Genomic DNA, 19,466 nt, shown 5'->3' with positions numbered 1-19,466 from the left:
TACTTGCCAAATATGCTGCAGACATTTACTTCCACTGAGTCTGGCTGCAACCATTTTAATTGTGGGCAGCTACTTCCTATATTTACACAGAGGCACACCTCCAGCTCTGCAGCTCTCATTGACCCTCTTTTGACTCACCCCACCCCCCCCACCCTTCCCTCCCTGGCAAACTCAAAGGAGAGTGAGAGAGAGCTGTGCATGATGTCATAAACCTAGGCTTTTACCAGACAAGAAACATGAAGTGGGCTGGATAAGGTATTTACTGGCAGAAAAAAAAATATTTTGCTATCCAAAGTTAAAAACAACAAGGACAGAAGATTTAATAGATGGAAAGATGAAAAATGACTGAAGTTCCACTTTAAATTAAATTGTAAAGACAAGATGAATTCTATGTGCAGCAGCCCCCCTCCGCCTCCCTAATACTTACCTGAGCTCATCTCTATCAAGCCATGTTGTAAGAATTGGCTCCCGCTGCTGTCAATCAAAGTCAGTCAGCCAATGAGATGAGAAAAGGGGTGGGGACAGGCCGCGGCTCTGTGTCTGAGTGGACACAGGGAGCTGTGACTTGGCTCGGTTGCACCAATAGCAGCCTGCTTGCTGTGGGGCACTCAACTGGAGGGAGGAGCCAGGAGCACCGAAGAGGGACCTGAGAAGAGGAAGATTGGGGCTGCTCTGTCTAAATCCACTGTGACCGAGCAGGTATGCGTACACGTTTGTTATATTTATTTAAAAAAAAAAATCTCCTCTTTCTAACTCTAAGGCCACTTGCTAACAAACCCCCCAGGATACCGAAGCATGTCCCCTCATACAAATTCTCATAATAATTCTCATATTACCTCCCTTAGGCCTCTTTCACACTAACGTCCCGTTCAGGCCCGCCTGTCAGTTTTTCAGGCGGACCTGAACGGGTGCTCCATAGAGGTCTATGGAGCGTCGGATGTCAGCGGTGACATGTCCGCTGACATCCGACCCGCTCCGATCCGAAAAAGTGTGACGGAGGAAAAAGCTATTTTTCCATCCGTCTGCGGATCGGATCGGGTGACGACGGGCACTGCGGTCCGTCGTCATCCGATCTCCCATAGGGGAGAGCGGCGCTGTGACAGGTCCGTCCCTGCGCAGTGTGCAGAGACGGAGCTGTCATCTCCCTGCTCAGCGGGGATCGGCGGAGTGATCCCCGCTGAGCAAACGGACATCCACGGGGCGGATCAGAACTGATCCGCCCCGTGTGAAAGGACCCTTACTCTTCTGCTTCTAACCACTGGAGATATTTCCCCAAACCCTGGGCCTCCCTTATTTTACTGTACCCAACACACCCCTCACCATCACCCTACACCCTATGGCAGTAGTCGCAATCTATGCAATTTAGTCCCCATTTCTCTTCTTCCCAACGCAAGCCTCCCCCTCTCCTGTGCCCTCTGGATTGCCCGTTCTGTCTGCAACAAACCCACCACTGTTCATGACCTCTTTGTCACTAATTCCTTTAACCTACTTACTGTCACCAAAACCTGGCTCCACGAATCTGACACCCCTTCTTCTGCTTCCCTCTATCAGGGTGGCCTTCCTTGAACTCATTCCCCTGTTCTAATGGACGCAAGGAAGGTGGAGTGGGATTCCTCATATCCCCCCCCAGAGCACCTTATTCACTCTCCTCCTTCTCTTTCCCTCTCATCATTTGAAGCTCACTGTATACGTCTATTCTCCCCAACTTCTCTAAGAATTGCTGTGACCTACCAGCCCCCTGGACCATTATGGACTTTCCTTGATTAGTTTTCTGCCTGGCTACCCTACTTTCTCTCTTCGAAAATTCCCACAATCCTTCTTGGTGATTACAACATCCCTGCTAATACAAACACTGCTACTTCTAAACTTCTTGGTCTAACCCCTTCATTTGACGTGAAGCTTCTACTCACTCTCGCAACACCCTTGACCTTGTATTCTCCTACCTATGCACTCCATGCAACTTCTCAAACAATCCTTTTCCTCTCTGACCACCACCTTATTAGTGTCTCTCTCCCCCTGTCTTCCACCACCTTTCCCTCCAATTGCCTAACCATCACCCGTAGAAACTTTCGCAACTTCAACTCTTCTCTCCTCTATTCTGCTACTGACCACCTCTATGACAAAATCTCTGCCCTGTCCTGCCCCAACCAAGCCACTTCCATCTACAATAAATCCCTATCCTCCAACCTGGACAACCTCGCTCCCCTCACTACACACAGAATCAGGCCTCAACCCCTACAACCCTGGCAAACAGATGAAACTAAAATTCTCAAAAAACGTAGTCTCGCTCTTGAGCATCTGTGGCACAAGACTAAGTCTTTCAAAGACTTCAACTAATACAAATCTGCCCTCCAAAAATACTATTCTTTCCTCCACAATGCCAAGCCAGACCTATTTTACAACTATTATTAACACCTTCTCATCCAGTCCCCGTAAACTCTTCACCTTCAACTTTCTACTTCATCATCCACCGCCTCTACCCACTGACTCACTCACTGCCCAGGAGATTGCTATTCACTTCAAAAACAAGATTGATACAATCCATGATGAAATCTCCACACTACAGGTATCTGCCCCAGTTAAGACCCCTTGTCAACAAATACAATTGACACTCCCCTTATTCAAATCTGCAACCACAGACGAAGTTGCTAAACTCCTTTCTAACGTCCACTTAAACACCTTTCCCCTGGACCCTATTCCCTCTCAAATACTACGGTCGCCCTTTGACTCTATCCTACACTCTCTAACTCACATCTTCAATCTCTCCCTCACCTCTGGCATCTCACCCTCACCTCTGGCATGCTCTAAAACATGCACTGGTCACCCCCATACTTAAAAAGCCATCCTTGGACCCTACCAATCTTAACAGCCTACGCCCTATCTCCTTGCTCCCCTTTTCCTCTAAACTCCTTGAACGCCTGGTTTACAACCGAGTGACCACCTCCTTAAGAATAACCTTCCTGATCCCCTTCAATCTGGATTTCGCCCTCAACACTCCACAGAAACTGCTCTCTACGCTGACGACACACAAATCTATTTCTCCACCCCTCAACTCACTCCTTCAGTCTCCTCACACATCACTAACTTACTATCAGACATATCTGTATGGCTGTCACATCACTTCCTCAAACTCAACTTGTCCAAAACCGAGGCTTATAATATTTCCTCCCCCACGTGCCGCTTCCCCTGACTTATCTGTCAAGAGCAATGGCACAACCATCCACCCATCCCCACATGTCAGGGTGCTAGGTGTTATCCTGGACTCTGAACTCTCCTTTCGGCCCCACATCTAATCACTTTCCAAAGCTTGCCACCTCAACCTCCTCAACACATCTAAACTATGTCCCTTTCTAACCAATGAAACCACAAAGCTCCTGATTCACTCCCTGGTTATCTCTCGCCTTGACTACTGCAACTCCCTCCTCATTGCCTTACCTTTAAATAGACTATCCCCCCTTCAGTCCATCATGAATGCTGCTACCAGACTCATCCACCTTACAAACTGCTCAGTGTCTGCTACCCCTCTCTGCCAATCCCTCCATTAGCTGGCACTCGCCCAACAAATTAAATTCAAAATACTAACGCAAGTCGTGATTGGCCACGCAGTCATCTGGGACCTGTCACGTGTGCCAGATGACTGACACGAGGAAGGAGGCGGAGCTGAGCCGAGGGGAAGTGACGTCACCAGCCCAGGCACTGAAGGAGGCAGACTACGAGGGACCCCCTAGCAACAGGCATTTAGAGGTGAGTTCAATTATTATTATTTTTTTTATGTTTTTTTTTTTATTTTTTTAGGAATTTTAAACATTTTTCTTTTGGTGTGTGGAACACCACTTTACATTTAGCTTTATTTTGTGGTGTTTTTTTTTGGATATTTTTTTTTTTTTTAACACTGCACCAGAGCAAGACGCACACATAAATTTTATGAAACTGAAAACTTTCTAGCATGTTTTTATTCTCACAATGATCTACCTCTGGTGAAATGTTGCAATTTATTTTCATTCCTGAGCTCAGGGCTGAACATTTCCACTGATACATTGTACACTTGCCAGCGCAGAGTTCACCTCATTGTTATTTTGTACTAAAATAGTGAATTGATTTATCTAAAATATATATATAATATATATTGCTGTATTTACCTCACATTTGATATTTTAATTTGATGAATTGACTCTCTTCTTATCTCATGCGATATTTCTGAAAAAATTAGACCTTCATATCACATGTGGAACCCTTTAGTGAATTGTGACGCTTCAAATTAAAGCGGAGGTCCACCCTAAAGTGGACCTTCCGCTCATCGGAACCCTCCCCCCCTCCGGAGCCACAATTGGCACCTTTCAGGGGGGAGGGGGGTGCAGATACCTGTACAGTACAGGTATTCTGCACCCACTTCCGGGATAGCTCTCTGCGGAAAGAGGCGTAGATTACGCCCCTTTCCACAAGTGCCCGCCCCTTTCCGCAAGTGCCCCGCTGCCTGCTGGGAAACACACAGATCCCAGAGGCAGCGGGGACCGTCCTTATTGCGCAGCGCAACTCGCGCATGCGCAGTAGGGAACCGGGAAATGAAGCCGAAAGGCTCCATTTCCTGATTCCCATACCCAAGATGGCGGCGGCAGGACCCGAGAGACGATCTAGAGATCGGCTTCGGGTGCCGACATCGCGGGCACGCTGGACAGGTAAGTGTCACTATTTTAAAAGTCAGCAGCTGCAGTATTTGTAGCTGCTGGCTTTTAAAAAAAAAAAACCCGGAGTCCCGGCGGACTCCCGCTTTAAGCTGAAAATAACATAAAAACAAAAATCAGTACAGTATCTTGACACGTTAAAATGTGCATCACACATGTCCCTGCTGGGAACTGCAGGCTGGCGTAAACCCTGGCCTTATACGCAAAGAGCCGCCACAAGCAGATCCTGTGGGAGATTTTTACAAGAATTAAATTGTGCAGGTGTCTCCAAACTTTCTAAACAAAGGGCCAGTTTACTGTCCTCCAGACTTAACAGGGGGCGGACTGTGTCCATTGAGGGTAGAAATTATCCTGGTGTCAGTGGAAGTAAACAATGCATCTTTGGTATTAGGGGGAGGAATAGTGGCCCCTCATTGCTATCAGTTTGAGGAATAGTGGCCCCTCATTGGTGTCAGTTTGAGGAATAGTGCCCAATTGGTGTTAGTGGGATTATTAGTGCCCCATCGTTGATGTCAGTGAGAATAATAGTGCCCCATTGTAGGTGTCAGTTTGAGGAATAGTGCCCCATCGTTCTTGTCAGTGGGAATCATAGTGCCCCATTAGAGCTGCACAATTAATCGTTAAAAAAAACAAAAATGTGATCTCGATTCAACCCCCCTGACATCTCTGTTGCAGAGTTTTCCGATTCTTTCATATAACAATCACTCAGCTGTCAAAAGAAAACATCTGGGCAGTCTGCCAAGTTTTTAAAATGAAACATTGTAACTAACTGTTCCTTCTTAGATCGAAGGGAAACCTCTGTGTGTAAAGAAAAAATTGAGACAGTCTGCCAAGTTTTTAAACAACCTAAATGCAGGAAGTTTAACCACTTAAAGTCTAAATCTTTTTCTGACACTTGTTTCTTAAGTTAAAATCAATATTTTTTGCTAGAAAATGACTTGGAACCCCCAAACATTATATATATTTTTAGCAGAGACCCTAGGGAATAAAATGTCAATTTCTGAAATATTTTATGTCACACTGTATTTGCCCAGGTGTCCTTCAAATGCAATTTTTTGGGGAAAAAATACACTTCAATGAATAATAATAATAAAAAAAAAACGAAACCGTAAGAGCCGGTTCACACAGCGGGCGATGCGAGGCGACACAACTCGCCTCGCCTCGCTCTCGCAAGTCGCCCCCGTTCTGTACAATGGAACCGTTCTGAGAGGAGCGACTCGAGTCGCTCCGACTCAGAAAAAAGGTTCCTGTACTACTTTTGGGCGACCTCGGGGCGACTTGCATTGACTTCTATACAGAAGTCATTTGCAAGTCGCCGCTGAGGCCGCGGCAGGTCGCGGCGAGGCAAGTCGGAGTCGCCTCGCCTCGCCTGCAGTGTGAACCGGCCCTAAAGTTAGCCCTTTTTTTTTGTTTTAATGTGAAAGATGATGTTACGCCTCGAGAATCGTGAGAGAATTGTGATATATTTTCTAAGCAAAAAAATTGTGATTCTCATCTTAGCCAGAATCGTGCAGCTCTATGCCCCATTGTAGGTGTCAGTTTGAGGAATAGTTCCCCTATCGTTGGCATCAATGGGAGAAATAGTGCCCCATCATTGGTGTCAATAGCATGAATATTGCCTCATTGTTGGTGTCAGTGGGAGGAATAATGTCTTGTATCAGTGGGAGGAAAAGTGACCCAAGGGCTGGATAAAGGCAAGCAAAGGGCCGCAGTTTTAGGCATCAAACTGTTCCATCGTGCCAAAAAATTTCCTTAGGTTTACCTGCAAGAAGATGGCACAAATGTAAACAAGGCCCCACAAAAGCGGCTGTTGACTGGAACCCTGTGATGTAGTCATGTACTGTATTCCCAGATGGTGTATTTCCTCATAGATGTTTAGTAGGCTGGCACATTGAGCATTTCACATTCCAGACGGATTGGAATGTAAGGGGGGGGGAGGGGGGCAGGATGGCACTTATTAATAAATGACTGTCACAACACCTCCCTTCTTCTACTGTGGTGTCAGTCTTTGGAGAGGGCCGGGGTCATGTCATGGCACGGCTTGACATTTTTTCATAGAGTGGCAGCATAGTCCTCTGTAGTGTTTGCAGCAACACTGTGACAGTAAACCCACCTTGGCAATACAAGAGGAAATGACCTGCTGGGGAATATAAATATACTGAAGTGAAGTTCTAAGGAAGGAAATAAAAGTTGATTTTCTAGTTATAATGGCCTATGTGTGACTGGTTTCCTTCATTTGCGTGAGCCTAGTTCTTGTAGTACCTCTCATGTTCTGTGGCTTTTGAGTTTTTTTTTTATGTCTGCTTTTGTACACGTGAGGTTTGCCTATAAAGTACATTACAGGAATTACAAAGTGCAGCACTAAGAATTAATAAAACACCCCAATGTTTAGAAAATATGACATCTCAGGTGTAGGTCCACACAAAGGAAAATGATGGGAAGAATCTGTCACCAAGAAGGAAAGGTTCACACTGACTTTTACCTCAATGAGTGGCCTACTTAATCAAAAGCAGTCAAATCCACCTGAAAATCCTCCACTTAGATTTCACCATACACATAGATTGCATTGCATTCTTAAGCTGCGTACAAATGACTGGACTTTTCGATGGATTAGGTCCGATGGTCTTCCCAACGAACTTTCTGAGTGAACAAACTTGACCACACCCGACCGGACTAAGTCCGTTCGAAAGTCCGTTCATTTTGAACGGGATGACGTAAGACGGGACTAAATAAGGAAGGTCAATAGCCAGTAGCCAATAGCTGCCCTTGCGTCGTATTTGGTCTGTTGGACTAGCACACAGACTAACGGTTTTCCTGATTTTTAGTCCGTCGGCCTTGAGTCTGTCGGATAGATTTGAAACATGTTTTATTTCTAGGTCTGTCAGATTATTATTTTTTGTTTATAAAAAACAGTCGGTCTAGCCCACACACGATCGGATTGTCTGACGGACTGATCCCGTCAGACCTAGTCTGCTGGAAAGTCTGGTCGCATGTACGCCGCATTATACAGATTCTCATTACATCATGTAAATAGGTATAAAAAACATCATTGCACAGTATTACTGACAAGTACATTTATTAAGAGTACAGCAAAGGCCAAAATACTTACAAAAAACAGCAAAAAGTGCATATTAATCCAATAAAAAGATCAATGTTTTCATTCAGTGTGATGGCTGACTGTCGAGCTTGGCAACGTCGCATAACCCAACTTGACGTAACCAGACGTCATCAGGGGCATGGCCACGTATACAAGCCTTGCTATATACAGTGGATATAAAAAGTCTACACACCCCTGTTAAAATGGCAGATTTATGTGATGTAAAAAAAAAAATTAGACCAAGATAAATCATTTCAGAACTTTTTCCACCTTTAATGTAACCTATAAACTGTACAACTCAGTTGAACAACAAACTGAAATATTTTAGGTATTTTAGGATGTAAAAAATAAAATAAAAAAATACGGTTACGTATTAGTGTGCGCACCCTTAAACTAATACTTTAATACTGTGTTGAAGCACCTTTTGATTTTATTACAGCACTCAGTCTTTTTGGGTATGAGTCTATCAGCATGGCACATCTTGACTTGGCAATATTTTCCCACCCTTCTTTGCAAAAACGCTCCAAATCTGTCAGATTGTGAGGGCATCTCCTGTGCACAGCCCTCAGATCACCCCACAGATTTTCAATCGGATTCAGGTCTGGTCTCTGGCTGGGCCATTCCAAAACTTTAATCTTCTGGTGAAGCCATTCCTTGGTTTGGATGTAGGCTTTGGGGGGTAGTCATGCTGAAAGATGAAGTTCCTCTTCATGTTCAGCTTTGTAGCAAAAGCCTGACGGTTTTGTGCCAATATTGACTGGATTACAGGAGACTTCTTTGGGGCATTATCACACCTTTTTTGACCCATACATTTTTAATATGGGAGCTGTTAAAATGAACAAGTAAAGCCGGGTTCACACTGGTGCGACACGACACTCGTCCTACTTTGGATCCGACTTTGCCCTGCGACTTGAAGTCAGAGACTCATCTGACTTCAATGAACGGGGATCCGACTTAGATCCCTGCCAATACCAGGCACTGTGTTTGGTATGAATCTTGAGGGGGAACTCCACGGCAAATTTTAAATAACAAACCAGCATGGGTTCCCCCTCCAAGACCATACCAGGTCCTTCGATCTGGTATGGATTTTAAGGGGAGCCCCCTACGCCGAAAAAATGACTTATATAGGCATGGGGCGTGGTCACCGGGTGATATCATCTGGTGACCCCCCCTATGACATCACCGCCCGACCACGCCCCATGCCTATATAAGTCATTGCGCACCACGTACACGGCATTACAGCGGGAAAGAGCGGTGTGTCAACATCGGAAGAAGACCGGAGGGAAGAAGACGACGGAGAAGACCGGGCCAGTGCTAGCAAAAGAGCAGAAGATAGTGGTGGAGCCTGACACAAGACACCAGAGAGCGGGAGAAGAGGCCAGAGAGAGCAGATAAGTCGGAAGAGACCCCTGGAGCTGCCTAATAAATTACTTTAAAAACCTATCTAGTGCGTTTTTTTTTTTATTGACACTTTTCTCCCCCAGGTGAATGGGTAGGGGTTTGATGTACCCCATACTCATCCACCTCATCCACATAGGGCGGGGGGGGCGGGATCTGGGGCCCCCTTATTAAAGGGGGCCCCACTCACTGAAAGCTGAGGGTAAAGGTGATGTACTGGCCAAACATGTCTCCAGACCTAAACCCTATTGAGCATCTGTGGGGCATCCTCAAACGGAAGGTGGAGGAGCACATGGTCTCTAACATCCACCAGCTCTGTGATGTGGTCATGGAGGAGTTGAAGAGGACTCCAGTGGCAACCTGTGAAGCTCTGGTGAACTCCATGGCCAAGAGGGTTAAGGCAGTGCTGGGAGATAATGGTTGCCACACAAAATATTGGCACATTTGAGCCCAATTTGGACATTTTCACTTGGATGTGTGTTGAGAAAATTTACACTGTTGTACAAGCTGTACACTCACTACTTTACATTGTAGTAGTGTCATATCTTCAGTGTTGTCAAATGAAAAGATAAAATATTTACAAAAATGGGGGGGTGTACTCACTTTTGTGAGATAATGTATGTATATGTGTGTGTGTGTGTGTGTGTGTGTATATATATGTGTATATATATATATGTGTATATTATAGCATATACAATTGCAATATAGCAACCTGGACAACCCCCAGAAATGCCTTTTCCTGCTTGTGTGATTTTCCCAAAAGTCTGCTTTAAGATTCAAGTCAGATTTTGGGCATCCTCTGCAACAAATATATCAGTATTGGAGAGATACTCCCAAAGGGGCGCAGACCCTACCACTTTCCTTATTAGAACCCTGTAAGTGCAGCAGCTGATCACTAATGAAAAAGTCCTTTTGCACATTTACACAGACAAATGGCTATTTCTTCAGAATAACAAAAGGTAGCAATCTGCAACAAAGTTTATTAAAATCCCTGCAATGTACATAAATCACCCAGAGGGGAATGTTTTTTTTTTCTGAACAAAAGTGGAGTTACTCTTTAGCCTTGGAAACATGGGCCAGTGCTTAAAATGGTGTTGAATTCACTTTTTATAAAATTGATGACAGGCAGAGTTTTTATGACAGAGACCCCATCAGTCTCATCTGACATTAATGCTTCCTCTTGCCTATGAAATGTAGTGTACGCTGAACCGCACATGTGCAGCTCAGCATAGATTGATGGCACCCGGTCTGTGCCTTGATGATGTGACTCCGATGCACACACACAGGAGTGATGTCATCGCAGCTGAAGAGACGAAACCTGAAAGGAAGACCGGGTGAAGATAGAAGCTCCCGGGACCTGCAGAATCGGCGACGGTGCAACGCTGAAGCACACATTTTGACAACTGAGTCTGTCATAATATACAGTACACACATTATGGCATTAACCTGCAGGGTTATGATTAAAAAAAAAATGAACAGCGTTTACCGCTTTAATCAGACCATATGATTGGACATTAAAGAAAAAGTTTTGAGCATCTGAAAACTGCAAGGATTGTAAGTGTTGCCATCTGCATTACAAATAACAAAGAAAAGTTTGGACTATCACTTTAAGGCCTTGTGAAAGAACAGAATCAGCAAGCAGATTTCCATAGCCATAAACAGAGAGTGGAAACTGGCTGGATCTGTCACATCTGTCACACAGCAGAAGTGCTGGCAGGCTCCCGCTAATTATAGGATCCGTGACACGGGCTGGAGATAGAGAGCTACAGATACAAGTCCAGCTGGAAGCCGGCATAGAAGTGTAATTCTGGGGACACTGGGCTTTATTTACCTCCACAAACTGCGACACATAGAAAGCCACCAGACTGATGACTTGTGACAACTTGCTACTAACCCCATCACCTGGCTTTGAGGTTCAATCAGATTCTGAGAAATCACCCTGGACCTGGATCCTATACTTATGTATTCTATACATTGATCGTATAAGTACTGTAATAATCAGCTTCAATGGTAACCAGAACATATCGCGCAAGAATTGCACTTTCTCTAATATTTGGCTAAATTAACTTTCGTCAATCTGATTCTCATTGTGACCACAGGTAAGGTGCTGCTCACATTGTCACTGTTGATTCCTATTGCTGAGGCAGGGCTGTGACTATAATTTATCCATGAATCCCCTGTAAATAGGACGTATCCAGTGCTGAGGCATTGGTCATGGTATCGTGCCTTGAAAGAATGCATTCTGACTTAAAAAAATGATATTTAGCTTTTCCTATTGGCCCTTGTAGATTATCCTGCGGGTTAATCACTTGAATACCGGGCCTTTTCTGGAACTTGTTGTTTAAAAGTTTAAGGCCCCATTCGCACTTGGCGTTTTGGAATTGCGGGTGGAATTGTTGAGGTTCTAAATCGCAAAGCAATCGATGCAAAACGTGTGACGTGTATCTTCAGCGGCTTGGCAAATTGGCTTCATCCGCTGAGCAAGAAAAATCTTCCCACGTATTCCGCTTCAACAGAAATTGATTAAATAGTCAACTTCTGTCAAGCAGGGACAGGCACATACTGTCGAAATGTGGCCGGTCTTTGCTGAGTTCGGCCACATTCTGGTCACCAGTGCTCAGGAAGGATATGCTGGAGCTGGGGGGGGTCCAGAGAAGGGCAACTAAATGAATGAGTGGACTGGAGGACCTCAATTCCTAGGAATGACTACAAGCACTACATTTATTTTCTCTGGAGAAGAGGCGCATGAGAGGAGATATAATAGCAGTATACAAATACCTCAATGGTGATCCCAGCGTAGGAAGAAAACGTTTCAGTCTTGGGGAGTGTAAGGCCCCGGTCACACAGGCTTTCCGATCAGATCCGCCTGTCAATTTTTCAAGCGGACCTGATCGGACCCTCCATTCAACCCTATGGATCGGCGGATGTAAGTGGTGACATGTCCACTGCTATCTGATCTGATCATGTCAATGAAATCCAGACGGATGGTGACCCTGTTCTCCATTTGTCTGGCAGATTGGATGAAAACTTGCAGGCGGTCTGTTTTAATCTGATCCCCCCCATAGAGGAGAGCGGGACTCTGACAGGTCCATCTCAGCACAGTGAGCGAAGGCGGACCTGTCATCCACCTGCTCGTTGGGGATCAGCAGAGCGATCCCCCGCTGAGCAAGCGGAAAAACGTGTGAAAGGACCCTAAGCAAACATGGGGCCAAAGAATGAGATTGGAGGAGAAGCATTTTAACCTTAAAAGAGAAGATGGCTTGGATTTCACAGATCCCCGAGAGGAGAACTGCTGACTGTCAGTCAGCATCTCTCCTCTCTGCTCCTACACGCTCACTGGAGCACTGAGCTGTGAAGGGGCGGGGAACGAGCGTCCGTCTCAGAGGCTGGCTGATGCGGCCAACAATCAAGGCAGCTGGCAGATCCAGACTTTAGAAGTCGGGATGACGCGGTGCCTCGACTGATTCTGGTGAAGTCAGAGGAGAGCAACTTCAGACCTCTCTCCGCTGAAAATGGGTCACAGGAGTGCAAAACGAATTGCACTTCTGTGACCCTTAGGAGACCCCAGCCTAAAAAACTCAGGCTGGACTTCTCCTTTAAGCTTCGTAGGTTTTTTTTTTACTGTTGGAGCGATAAGGATGTCTCTCTTCCACAATTGGTAGTGACAACGGGGAGTATTGATATTTTAAAAAAAAACTTGTGCATCTTAATGAACACAATATACAGGGATATGTGAAATGATAACCGACACTGACATGCGTACACCATCACAGGTTGAACTGGGTGAACTATTGTCTTTTTTTCAACCTTACCTAATATGAAACTATAGTATATAGTATATATATTTGCGCAGCAATTTTTCGAACACGTTTTTTTCTGAAAAAAAAAACAGTTTCATGCTTTATGCAAAAAAATTTTTTTAATGTGAAAGAGGAAGATACGCAGAGTAAATATATACCCAACATGTCAGGCTTCAAAATTGCACGTGCTCGTGGAATGGCGCCAAACGTTGGTATTTAAAAATCCCCATAGGCGACGCTTTACATTTTTTTACTGGTTACATGTTTTGGGTTACAGCGGAGGTCTAGGGCTAGAATTATTGCCCCCCCCCCTCTAACGTTCACGGCGATATCTCAAATGTGTGGTATGAACACCGTTTTCATATGTGGGCGGGACTTACGTATGCGTTCGCTTCTGCGTACATGCTCACTGGGGACAGGGGCGCTTTCAATTTTTTTATTGTTAATTTATTTTTATTTTTTTTTGTTTGACACTTAAAAAAAAAAAAAAAAATTTGATTACTTTTATTCCTATTACAAGGAATGTAAACATCCCTTGTAATAGGAATATGGCATGGTCGGACCTATTTACAGTGAGATATGGGGTCAGTAAGATCCCATATCTCACCTCTAGGCTGGGAAGCCTAAAATAAAAAAAAAACAAAAAAACCCCAAAAAAACGATCCTGGCTTCCCAGCCAAAGCGGCGCCGTTAATTTGAATGCAGGGCCGGGCGTGGCATCATAACATCGCGCCCGGTCTCCGAATGATCATAGAGACTCCGGGGACCATCTGGTCCGCCGGAAATCTCTATATCATCTGGGGGCCGGTGGATCCTGTGACCGACTCACCGATGGAAGCGGGGAGTCGGTACAAGCACCAGAGGGCGGCGGGAGGGGACCTCAGATAAATTCCCACTAACACTAATGATTTTTTTTAGCTGTAAGGGGGTAATTTCCCCCAGTGACCACAAATGGTAAGGAGCATTCTTCTCACTGACCATCACACGATTGTATCATGAGTTGTAGATAGTCATTTGTACCAGGGGTTTCCTTACGCACGAACGTTATTTCAAGGGTTCCTCTGCGTTGAAAAGGTTGGACTAGTGATTTAAACCTTCCCCATCCAACACTAAAAGAAAAGCTTTTTGACACGTGATCCTCTTCTCTGATTTTCCTCTTGGTGGGGGGGAGAATGTGATACATTATTTGGCTTTGTAATGAACATGGAAGTAGGATGGAATCTGGAAGTTCTGGTCTTGATATAGATAGTTCCTGAGAGTTATATGAAGCTTGTGTGATATTCGGCTCACCAACAGCTAGGTGAAGCCAGAACACCCTCTTGTTGACTTTAATAGGTTTTGGTGTTTGCAATATAGACCATTGGTGTTATTCAGTCATTTTAGTCATTTCAGACACTGATTGGCTCACACATAGCTTCAGACACACAGAAATGTAATAGTTGGTGTAATTGCATGTCTTGTGAATGAGCACAGCAGACCTACAGTGCCTTGCAAAAGTATTCACCCCCACCTATTTTGTTACATTACAGCCTTTAGTTCAATTTTTTTTTTTATCTGAATTATATGTGATGGATCAGAACACAATAGTCTAAGTTGGTGAAGTAAAATTAGAAAAATATATACATAAACTATTTTTCAAAAATAAAAAACTGATAATTGGCATGTGTGTATGTATTCACCCCCTTTGTTATGAAGCCCATAAAAAGCTCTGGTGCAACCAGTTACCTTCAGAAGTCACATAATTAGTGAAATGATGTCCACCTGTGTGCAATCTTAGTGTCACATGATCTGTCATTACATATACACACCTTTTTGAAAGGCCCCAGAGGCTGCAACACCTAAGCAAGAGGCACCACTAACCAAACACTGCCATGAAGACCAAGGAACTCTCCAAACAAGTAAGGGACAATGTTGTTGAGAAGTACAAGTCAGGGTTAGGTTATAAAAAAAAAAATCCAAATTTTTGATGATCCCTAGGAGCACCATCAAATCTATCATAACCAAATGGAAAGAACATGGCACAAACCTGCCAAGAGACGGCTGCACACCAAAAACTCATAGACCGGGCAAGGAGGGCATTAATCGGAGAAGCAGCACAGAGACCTGAGGTAACTCCTGGAAGGAGCTGCAGATTTCAACAGTAGAGACTGGAGTATCTGTACATAGGACGACAATAAGCCTCCATAGAGTTGGTCTTTATGGCATAGTGGCCAGAAGAAAGCCGTTACTTTCAGCAAAAAATAAAATGGCAAGTTTTGAGTTTGTGAAAAGGAATGTGGGAGACTCCCAAAATCTATGGAGGAAGGTGCTCTGGTCTAAAATTTTACTTTTTTGCCCATCAAAGAAAATGCTATGTCTGGCGCAAAACCCAACATATCGCATCACCCAAAGAACACCATCCCCAAAATATGGTGGTGGCAGCATCATGCTGTGGGGATGTTTTTCAGCAGTTAGGACTGGGAAACTGGTCAGAGTTGAGGGGAGGATAGCGCTAAATACAGGGCTATTCTTGAGTAAAACCTGTACCACTCTGTGTGTGATTTGAGGCTAGAACGGAGGTTCACCTTCCAGCAGGACAATGACCCCAAACACACTGCTAAAGCCACACTTGAGTGGTTTAAGGGGAAACATGCAAATGTGTTGGAATGGCCTAGTCAAAGCCCATACCTCAATCCAATGGAAAATCTGTGGTCAGATTGCTGTTCACAAGCGCAAACCATCCAACTTGAAGGAGCTGGAGCAGTTTTACAAGGAGGAATGGGCAAAAATCCCAGTGGTAAGATGTGACAAGCTCATAGAGACTTATCCAAAGCGACTTGGAGCTGTGATAGGTGAAAAGGTGGCTCTACAAAGTATTGACTTTAGGGGGGTGAATAGTTATGCACATTGACTTTTTCTGTTATTTTGTCCTATTTGTTGTTTGCTTCACAATAAAAAAAAGAAACAAAAACATCTTCCAAGTTGTGGGCATGTTCTGTAAATTAAATGATGCAAATCCTCAAACAATCCATGTTAATTCTAGATTGTGAGGCAACAAAACACGGAAAATGCCAAGGGGGTGAATACTTTTGCAAGGCACTGTATAATTACAGCGGGTGTTCAGGATGTTTATGGTGTGTCTGCGGTGGGCAGGGATCTGTCCAATAATGGCTCATTCTAATCTCGTGAATGATTATACATTTCTGCAGCCCATTCTGCCTTTTCTGCAAACATTGCCTGTGCAGCTTGTCCTTTTCTAAATGATAAGATTGCATGGTTTTCCAGTGAGAGAGCTGTAATTGTGCCGATACAAGAATTCCTCTTCAAATTATACCGTCCTTCCACCATGTGATCTCTGCATTCTGCTTCCTCGGCTGACAAACTTGTTTGACCTCCCCGCATTAAAGCTGAACTGCAGGCAAACAGCGGAATGCATGGTGGGATTACACATTGAGGACCTGCCAAAGGATGTAATTCTGTCCAGAGATTCACACAGCCCTGCCAGGTAGGTGACTGGACTTTTTTTTTTTCTCTTCACCATTTAACCATTTGCCTACCGGGCACTTTTACCCCCTTCCTGCCCATGTCAAAATCTGCTCACACTTTGAATGACAATTGCGCGGTCATCTAACACTGTACCAATATGAAATGTTATCTCTTTTTTCACACAAATAGAGCTTTCTTTTGGTATTTAATTACCACTGGATTTTTCTATTTTTTTATTTTTTGCTAAATAATCGAAAAAAAAAAGGCTGAATATTTTTTGGGTGGAAAAAAAAAAAAGTTTTTCATGGTTTGTTTTGCAAACAGGTAATTTTCCTCCTTCATTGATGGCCACTGATCAGCTGCACTAATGAGGAGGCACTGATGAGGCTGCACTTCTAGGCGGTACTAGTGGGCACTCATAGGTGGCACTGATTTGCACCACTGGTGGGCGCCGATTTGCAGCACTGGTGGGCGCCGATTTGCAGCACTGGTGGGCTCTATTAGGCAGCACTGTTGGGACTGCACTGATAATCCATGCCCTGATTATCAGTGTAGATGTACCTTTCACACAAGCCAGTTGTCAGCTCTCCTCTCCTCATGCTGTCAGCGTGAGGAAAGGAATGATGATAACCAGCTTGTGTTTACATTGTAATCAGCTGTGATTGAACACAGCTGATCACGTGGTAAAGAGCTTCTGATTGGCTTTTGAGGGCCCAGTGATCACAGAGCTCGCCGCTGGCCCCCAGCAGCAGTGGATTTGATCATGGGAAGACGTGCTATGTCATTTCGCTACACCGTGGTCAGCAAGTGGTCATGGTCACATTTAGAGAAAAAATTAAAAAGGCGAACTAACACTGTATAAAGCAGGGATATGCAATTAGCGGACTTCCAGCTGTTGCAAAACTACAAGTCTCATCATGCCACTGCCTCTGGGTGGCTGTCAGAGTCTTGTTATGCCTCATGGGACTTGTAGTTCTGCAACATCTGGAGGTCCGCTAATTGCTCATCCCTAGTATAAAGTTTTACATTGGTTGTAAAGGCAACGTTTTTTTTTTTTTTTTTTACCTTCATGGATTCTCTGCATTAAAGCCCAACTCCAGTCAATTTTTTTTCCCCAATGCAGTGGGGATGTGCCCACACTCTATGGCTTATACTCACCCAATGCTCTGATCCTCCGGAAAACAGCGCTCCGCCACGTCCAGCGGTGGACTGTTCCTGGACGCTTTCACTTCCAGACCCGGCTTACGGGTGTGATGATGGCAGGAACATTCCAGTGCCCTAGACCGCACAGCCCCACTGCATGGGAAAAAAGAAATTGCCTGAAGTTCTGCTTTTTGCCAGGTTCACATATGTGCAGCCGCGGATTCCAGCCTGGAGTCCAGTGTGATTCAGGTCCAAATTTTTACCTAAATTGCCACCTGAACAGGACCCAAAAATGCACAGGACCCTTTTGGAATCCGCACTGCGGCCACCACAGAATGTGTGAACCGGCTCTATTGAGATCCGGTCACAGTCGCATGTCATGCGAATTGGGCGTGGTGAGAACCCCATCAAATTCACACATATGTGAACCCAGCCTGAAGGTAAAAAAAAAAGAAAAAAACTTTCATGTTCAGTTCCATCCCTAAATACTTACCTGAGCCTGATGTCGATCCAGTGCTGCGCCCAAGAGTTTCAGAGACAGCAGCAGGAGCCATTGCCTCATGCTGATATCAAAGGAGAAAGCTGGGGTAGGGCAAAGTCGTACTGCGTGTGTCAATGGACGCACAGAGCCTGGCTTGGAAGTGAGCAAGCGGCACTCTGAAGGGAGTAGGAATCAGGAGCACTGGCAGGGGACCCCAGAAGAGGAGGTTTGGGGCCACTCTGTGCAAAATCATTGCACAAAAGCAATAAAGTTTTACAATCAGTTTAAAGTGGAAGTTACCTTCCATTGATTGTTTGTACCTATAGGTAAGCTTGTAATAAGGTTTACTTATAGGTACTGTAAATATCTCCTCGGTGGGCACCATTTAGGAAATATGTACTAGATATGCAGCTCATGACGTCATTGGTGCATACACTCTGAAGGAACAACCACCTGTGCCGCGTCTGGCAGCTCCCACGGGCATGCGTGTTAGTGATGTTATGTGACTCTGGCCAGTCACACATCTGGATTCCTTGGACCCAGAAAGAAGACGGGTGAAGATGGCTGCGGCCTCCAGCAGTGACGAGGGCTTTGTGTGCAGATAAGTTTCACATAATGTGCTAGTATGCGATGCATACTAGCACATTATGCCTTTACTTTGCAGGTCTTAGTTGCCTGAGAATAGGTGTATAATACATGCACATCTAATCAAGATGTATATTTATGGCCACCTTGGGATAGAGCAGCCTTATGGCCCCGTACACACGATCGGACATTGATCAGACATTCCAACAAAAAAATCCATGGGTTTTTTCCGACGGATGTTGGCATAAACTTGTCTTGCATACACACAGTCACACAAAGTTGGTCGGAGAACGCGGTGACGTACAACACGTATGACGAGCCAAGAAAAATGAACAATAGCCAGTGTGGCTCTTCTGCTTGATTCCAAGCATGCGTGGAACTTTGTGCGTCAGAATTGTTTAATTGTGTAATTTCCGACAATGCTCAGAGCTCAAATTTTGTGTGTCGGAAATTCTGATGGAAAATGTCCGATGGAGCCTACACACAGTCAGAATTTCTTACAAAAAGCTCCCATCGAACATTTTCAGTTGTAAAATCCGACCGTGTGTACGCGGCATAAGAATATTAGCAGCGGGAAGTATTGTATATTGTTGTATTTGAAAATAATACTTAAAAAGAAGCATGAAAAAATAAAAATATGCGATCAATATTGAATTTCTCACATTGATTCTGGCTGAAGAGTTCTGTATCAGACATAAGGGGGTTGATTTACTAAAACTGGAGAGTGCGAAATCTGGTGTAGGTGTGCATGGTAGCCAATCGGCTTCTAACTTCAGCTCGTTAAATTAAGCTTTGGCAAAACAACCTGGAAGCTG

General features: G+C 44.6%; 1 protein-coding gene across 3 annotated transcripts in view; it reads left to right on the top strand.

Annotated features, from left to right (window-relative positions):
- Nucleotides 1–19,466, top strand: part of MPP7 (MAGUK p55 scaffold protein 7) — a 682,552-nt gene that overhangs the window by 145,109 nt on the left and 517,977 nt on the right. Inside the window, exon 1 of one of the 3 annotated variants that reach the window (XM_077491040.1) lies at nt 10,956–11,276. The exons of the other annotated variants lie outside the window; for them this stretch is intronic. The gene's annotated coding sequence lies outside the window, so the exon portion shown is untranslated. Of the gene's footprint in view, nt 1–10,955; nt 11,277–19,466 lie in introns of those variants that run through there. 3 annotated transcript variants of the gene reach the window in all.

Source organism: Lithobates pipiens, unplaced genomic scaffold, assembly GCF_037356315.1.
Source record: "Lithobates pipiens isolate NorthernLeopardFrog02 unplaced genomic scaffold, aLitPip1_a1.2 Scaffold_19, whole genome shotgun sequence".
Lineage (NCBI taxonomy): Eukaryota > Metazoa > Chordata > Amphibia > Anura > Ranidae > Lithobates > Lithobates pipiens.
The sequence above is the reverse complement of the archived record's forward strand: the minus strand, read 5'-3'. Positions and strand labels throughout refer to the sequence as shown.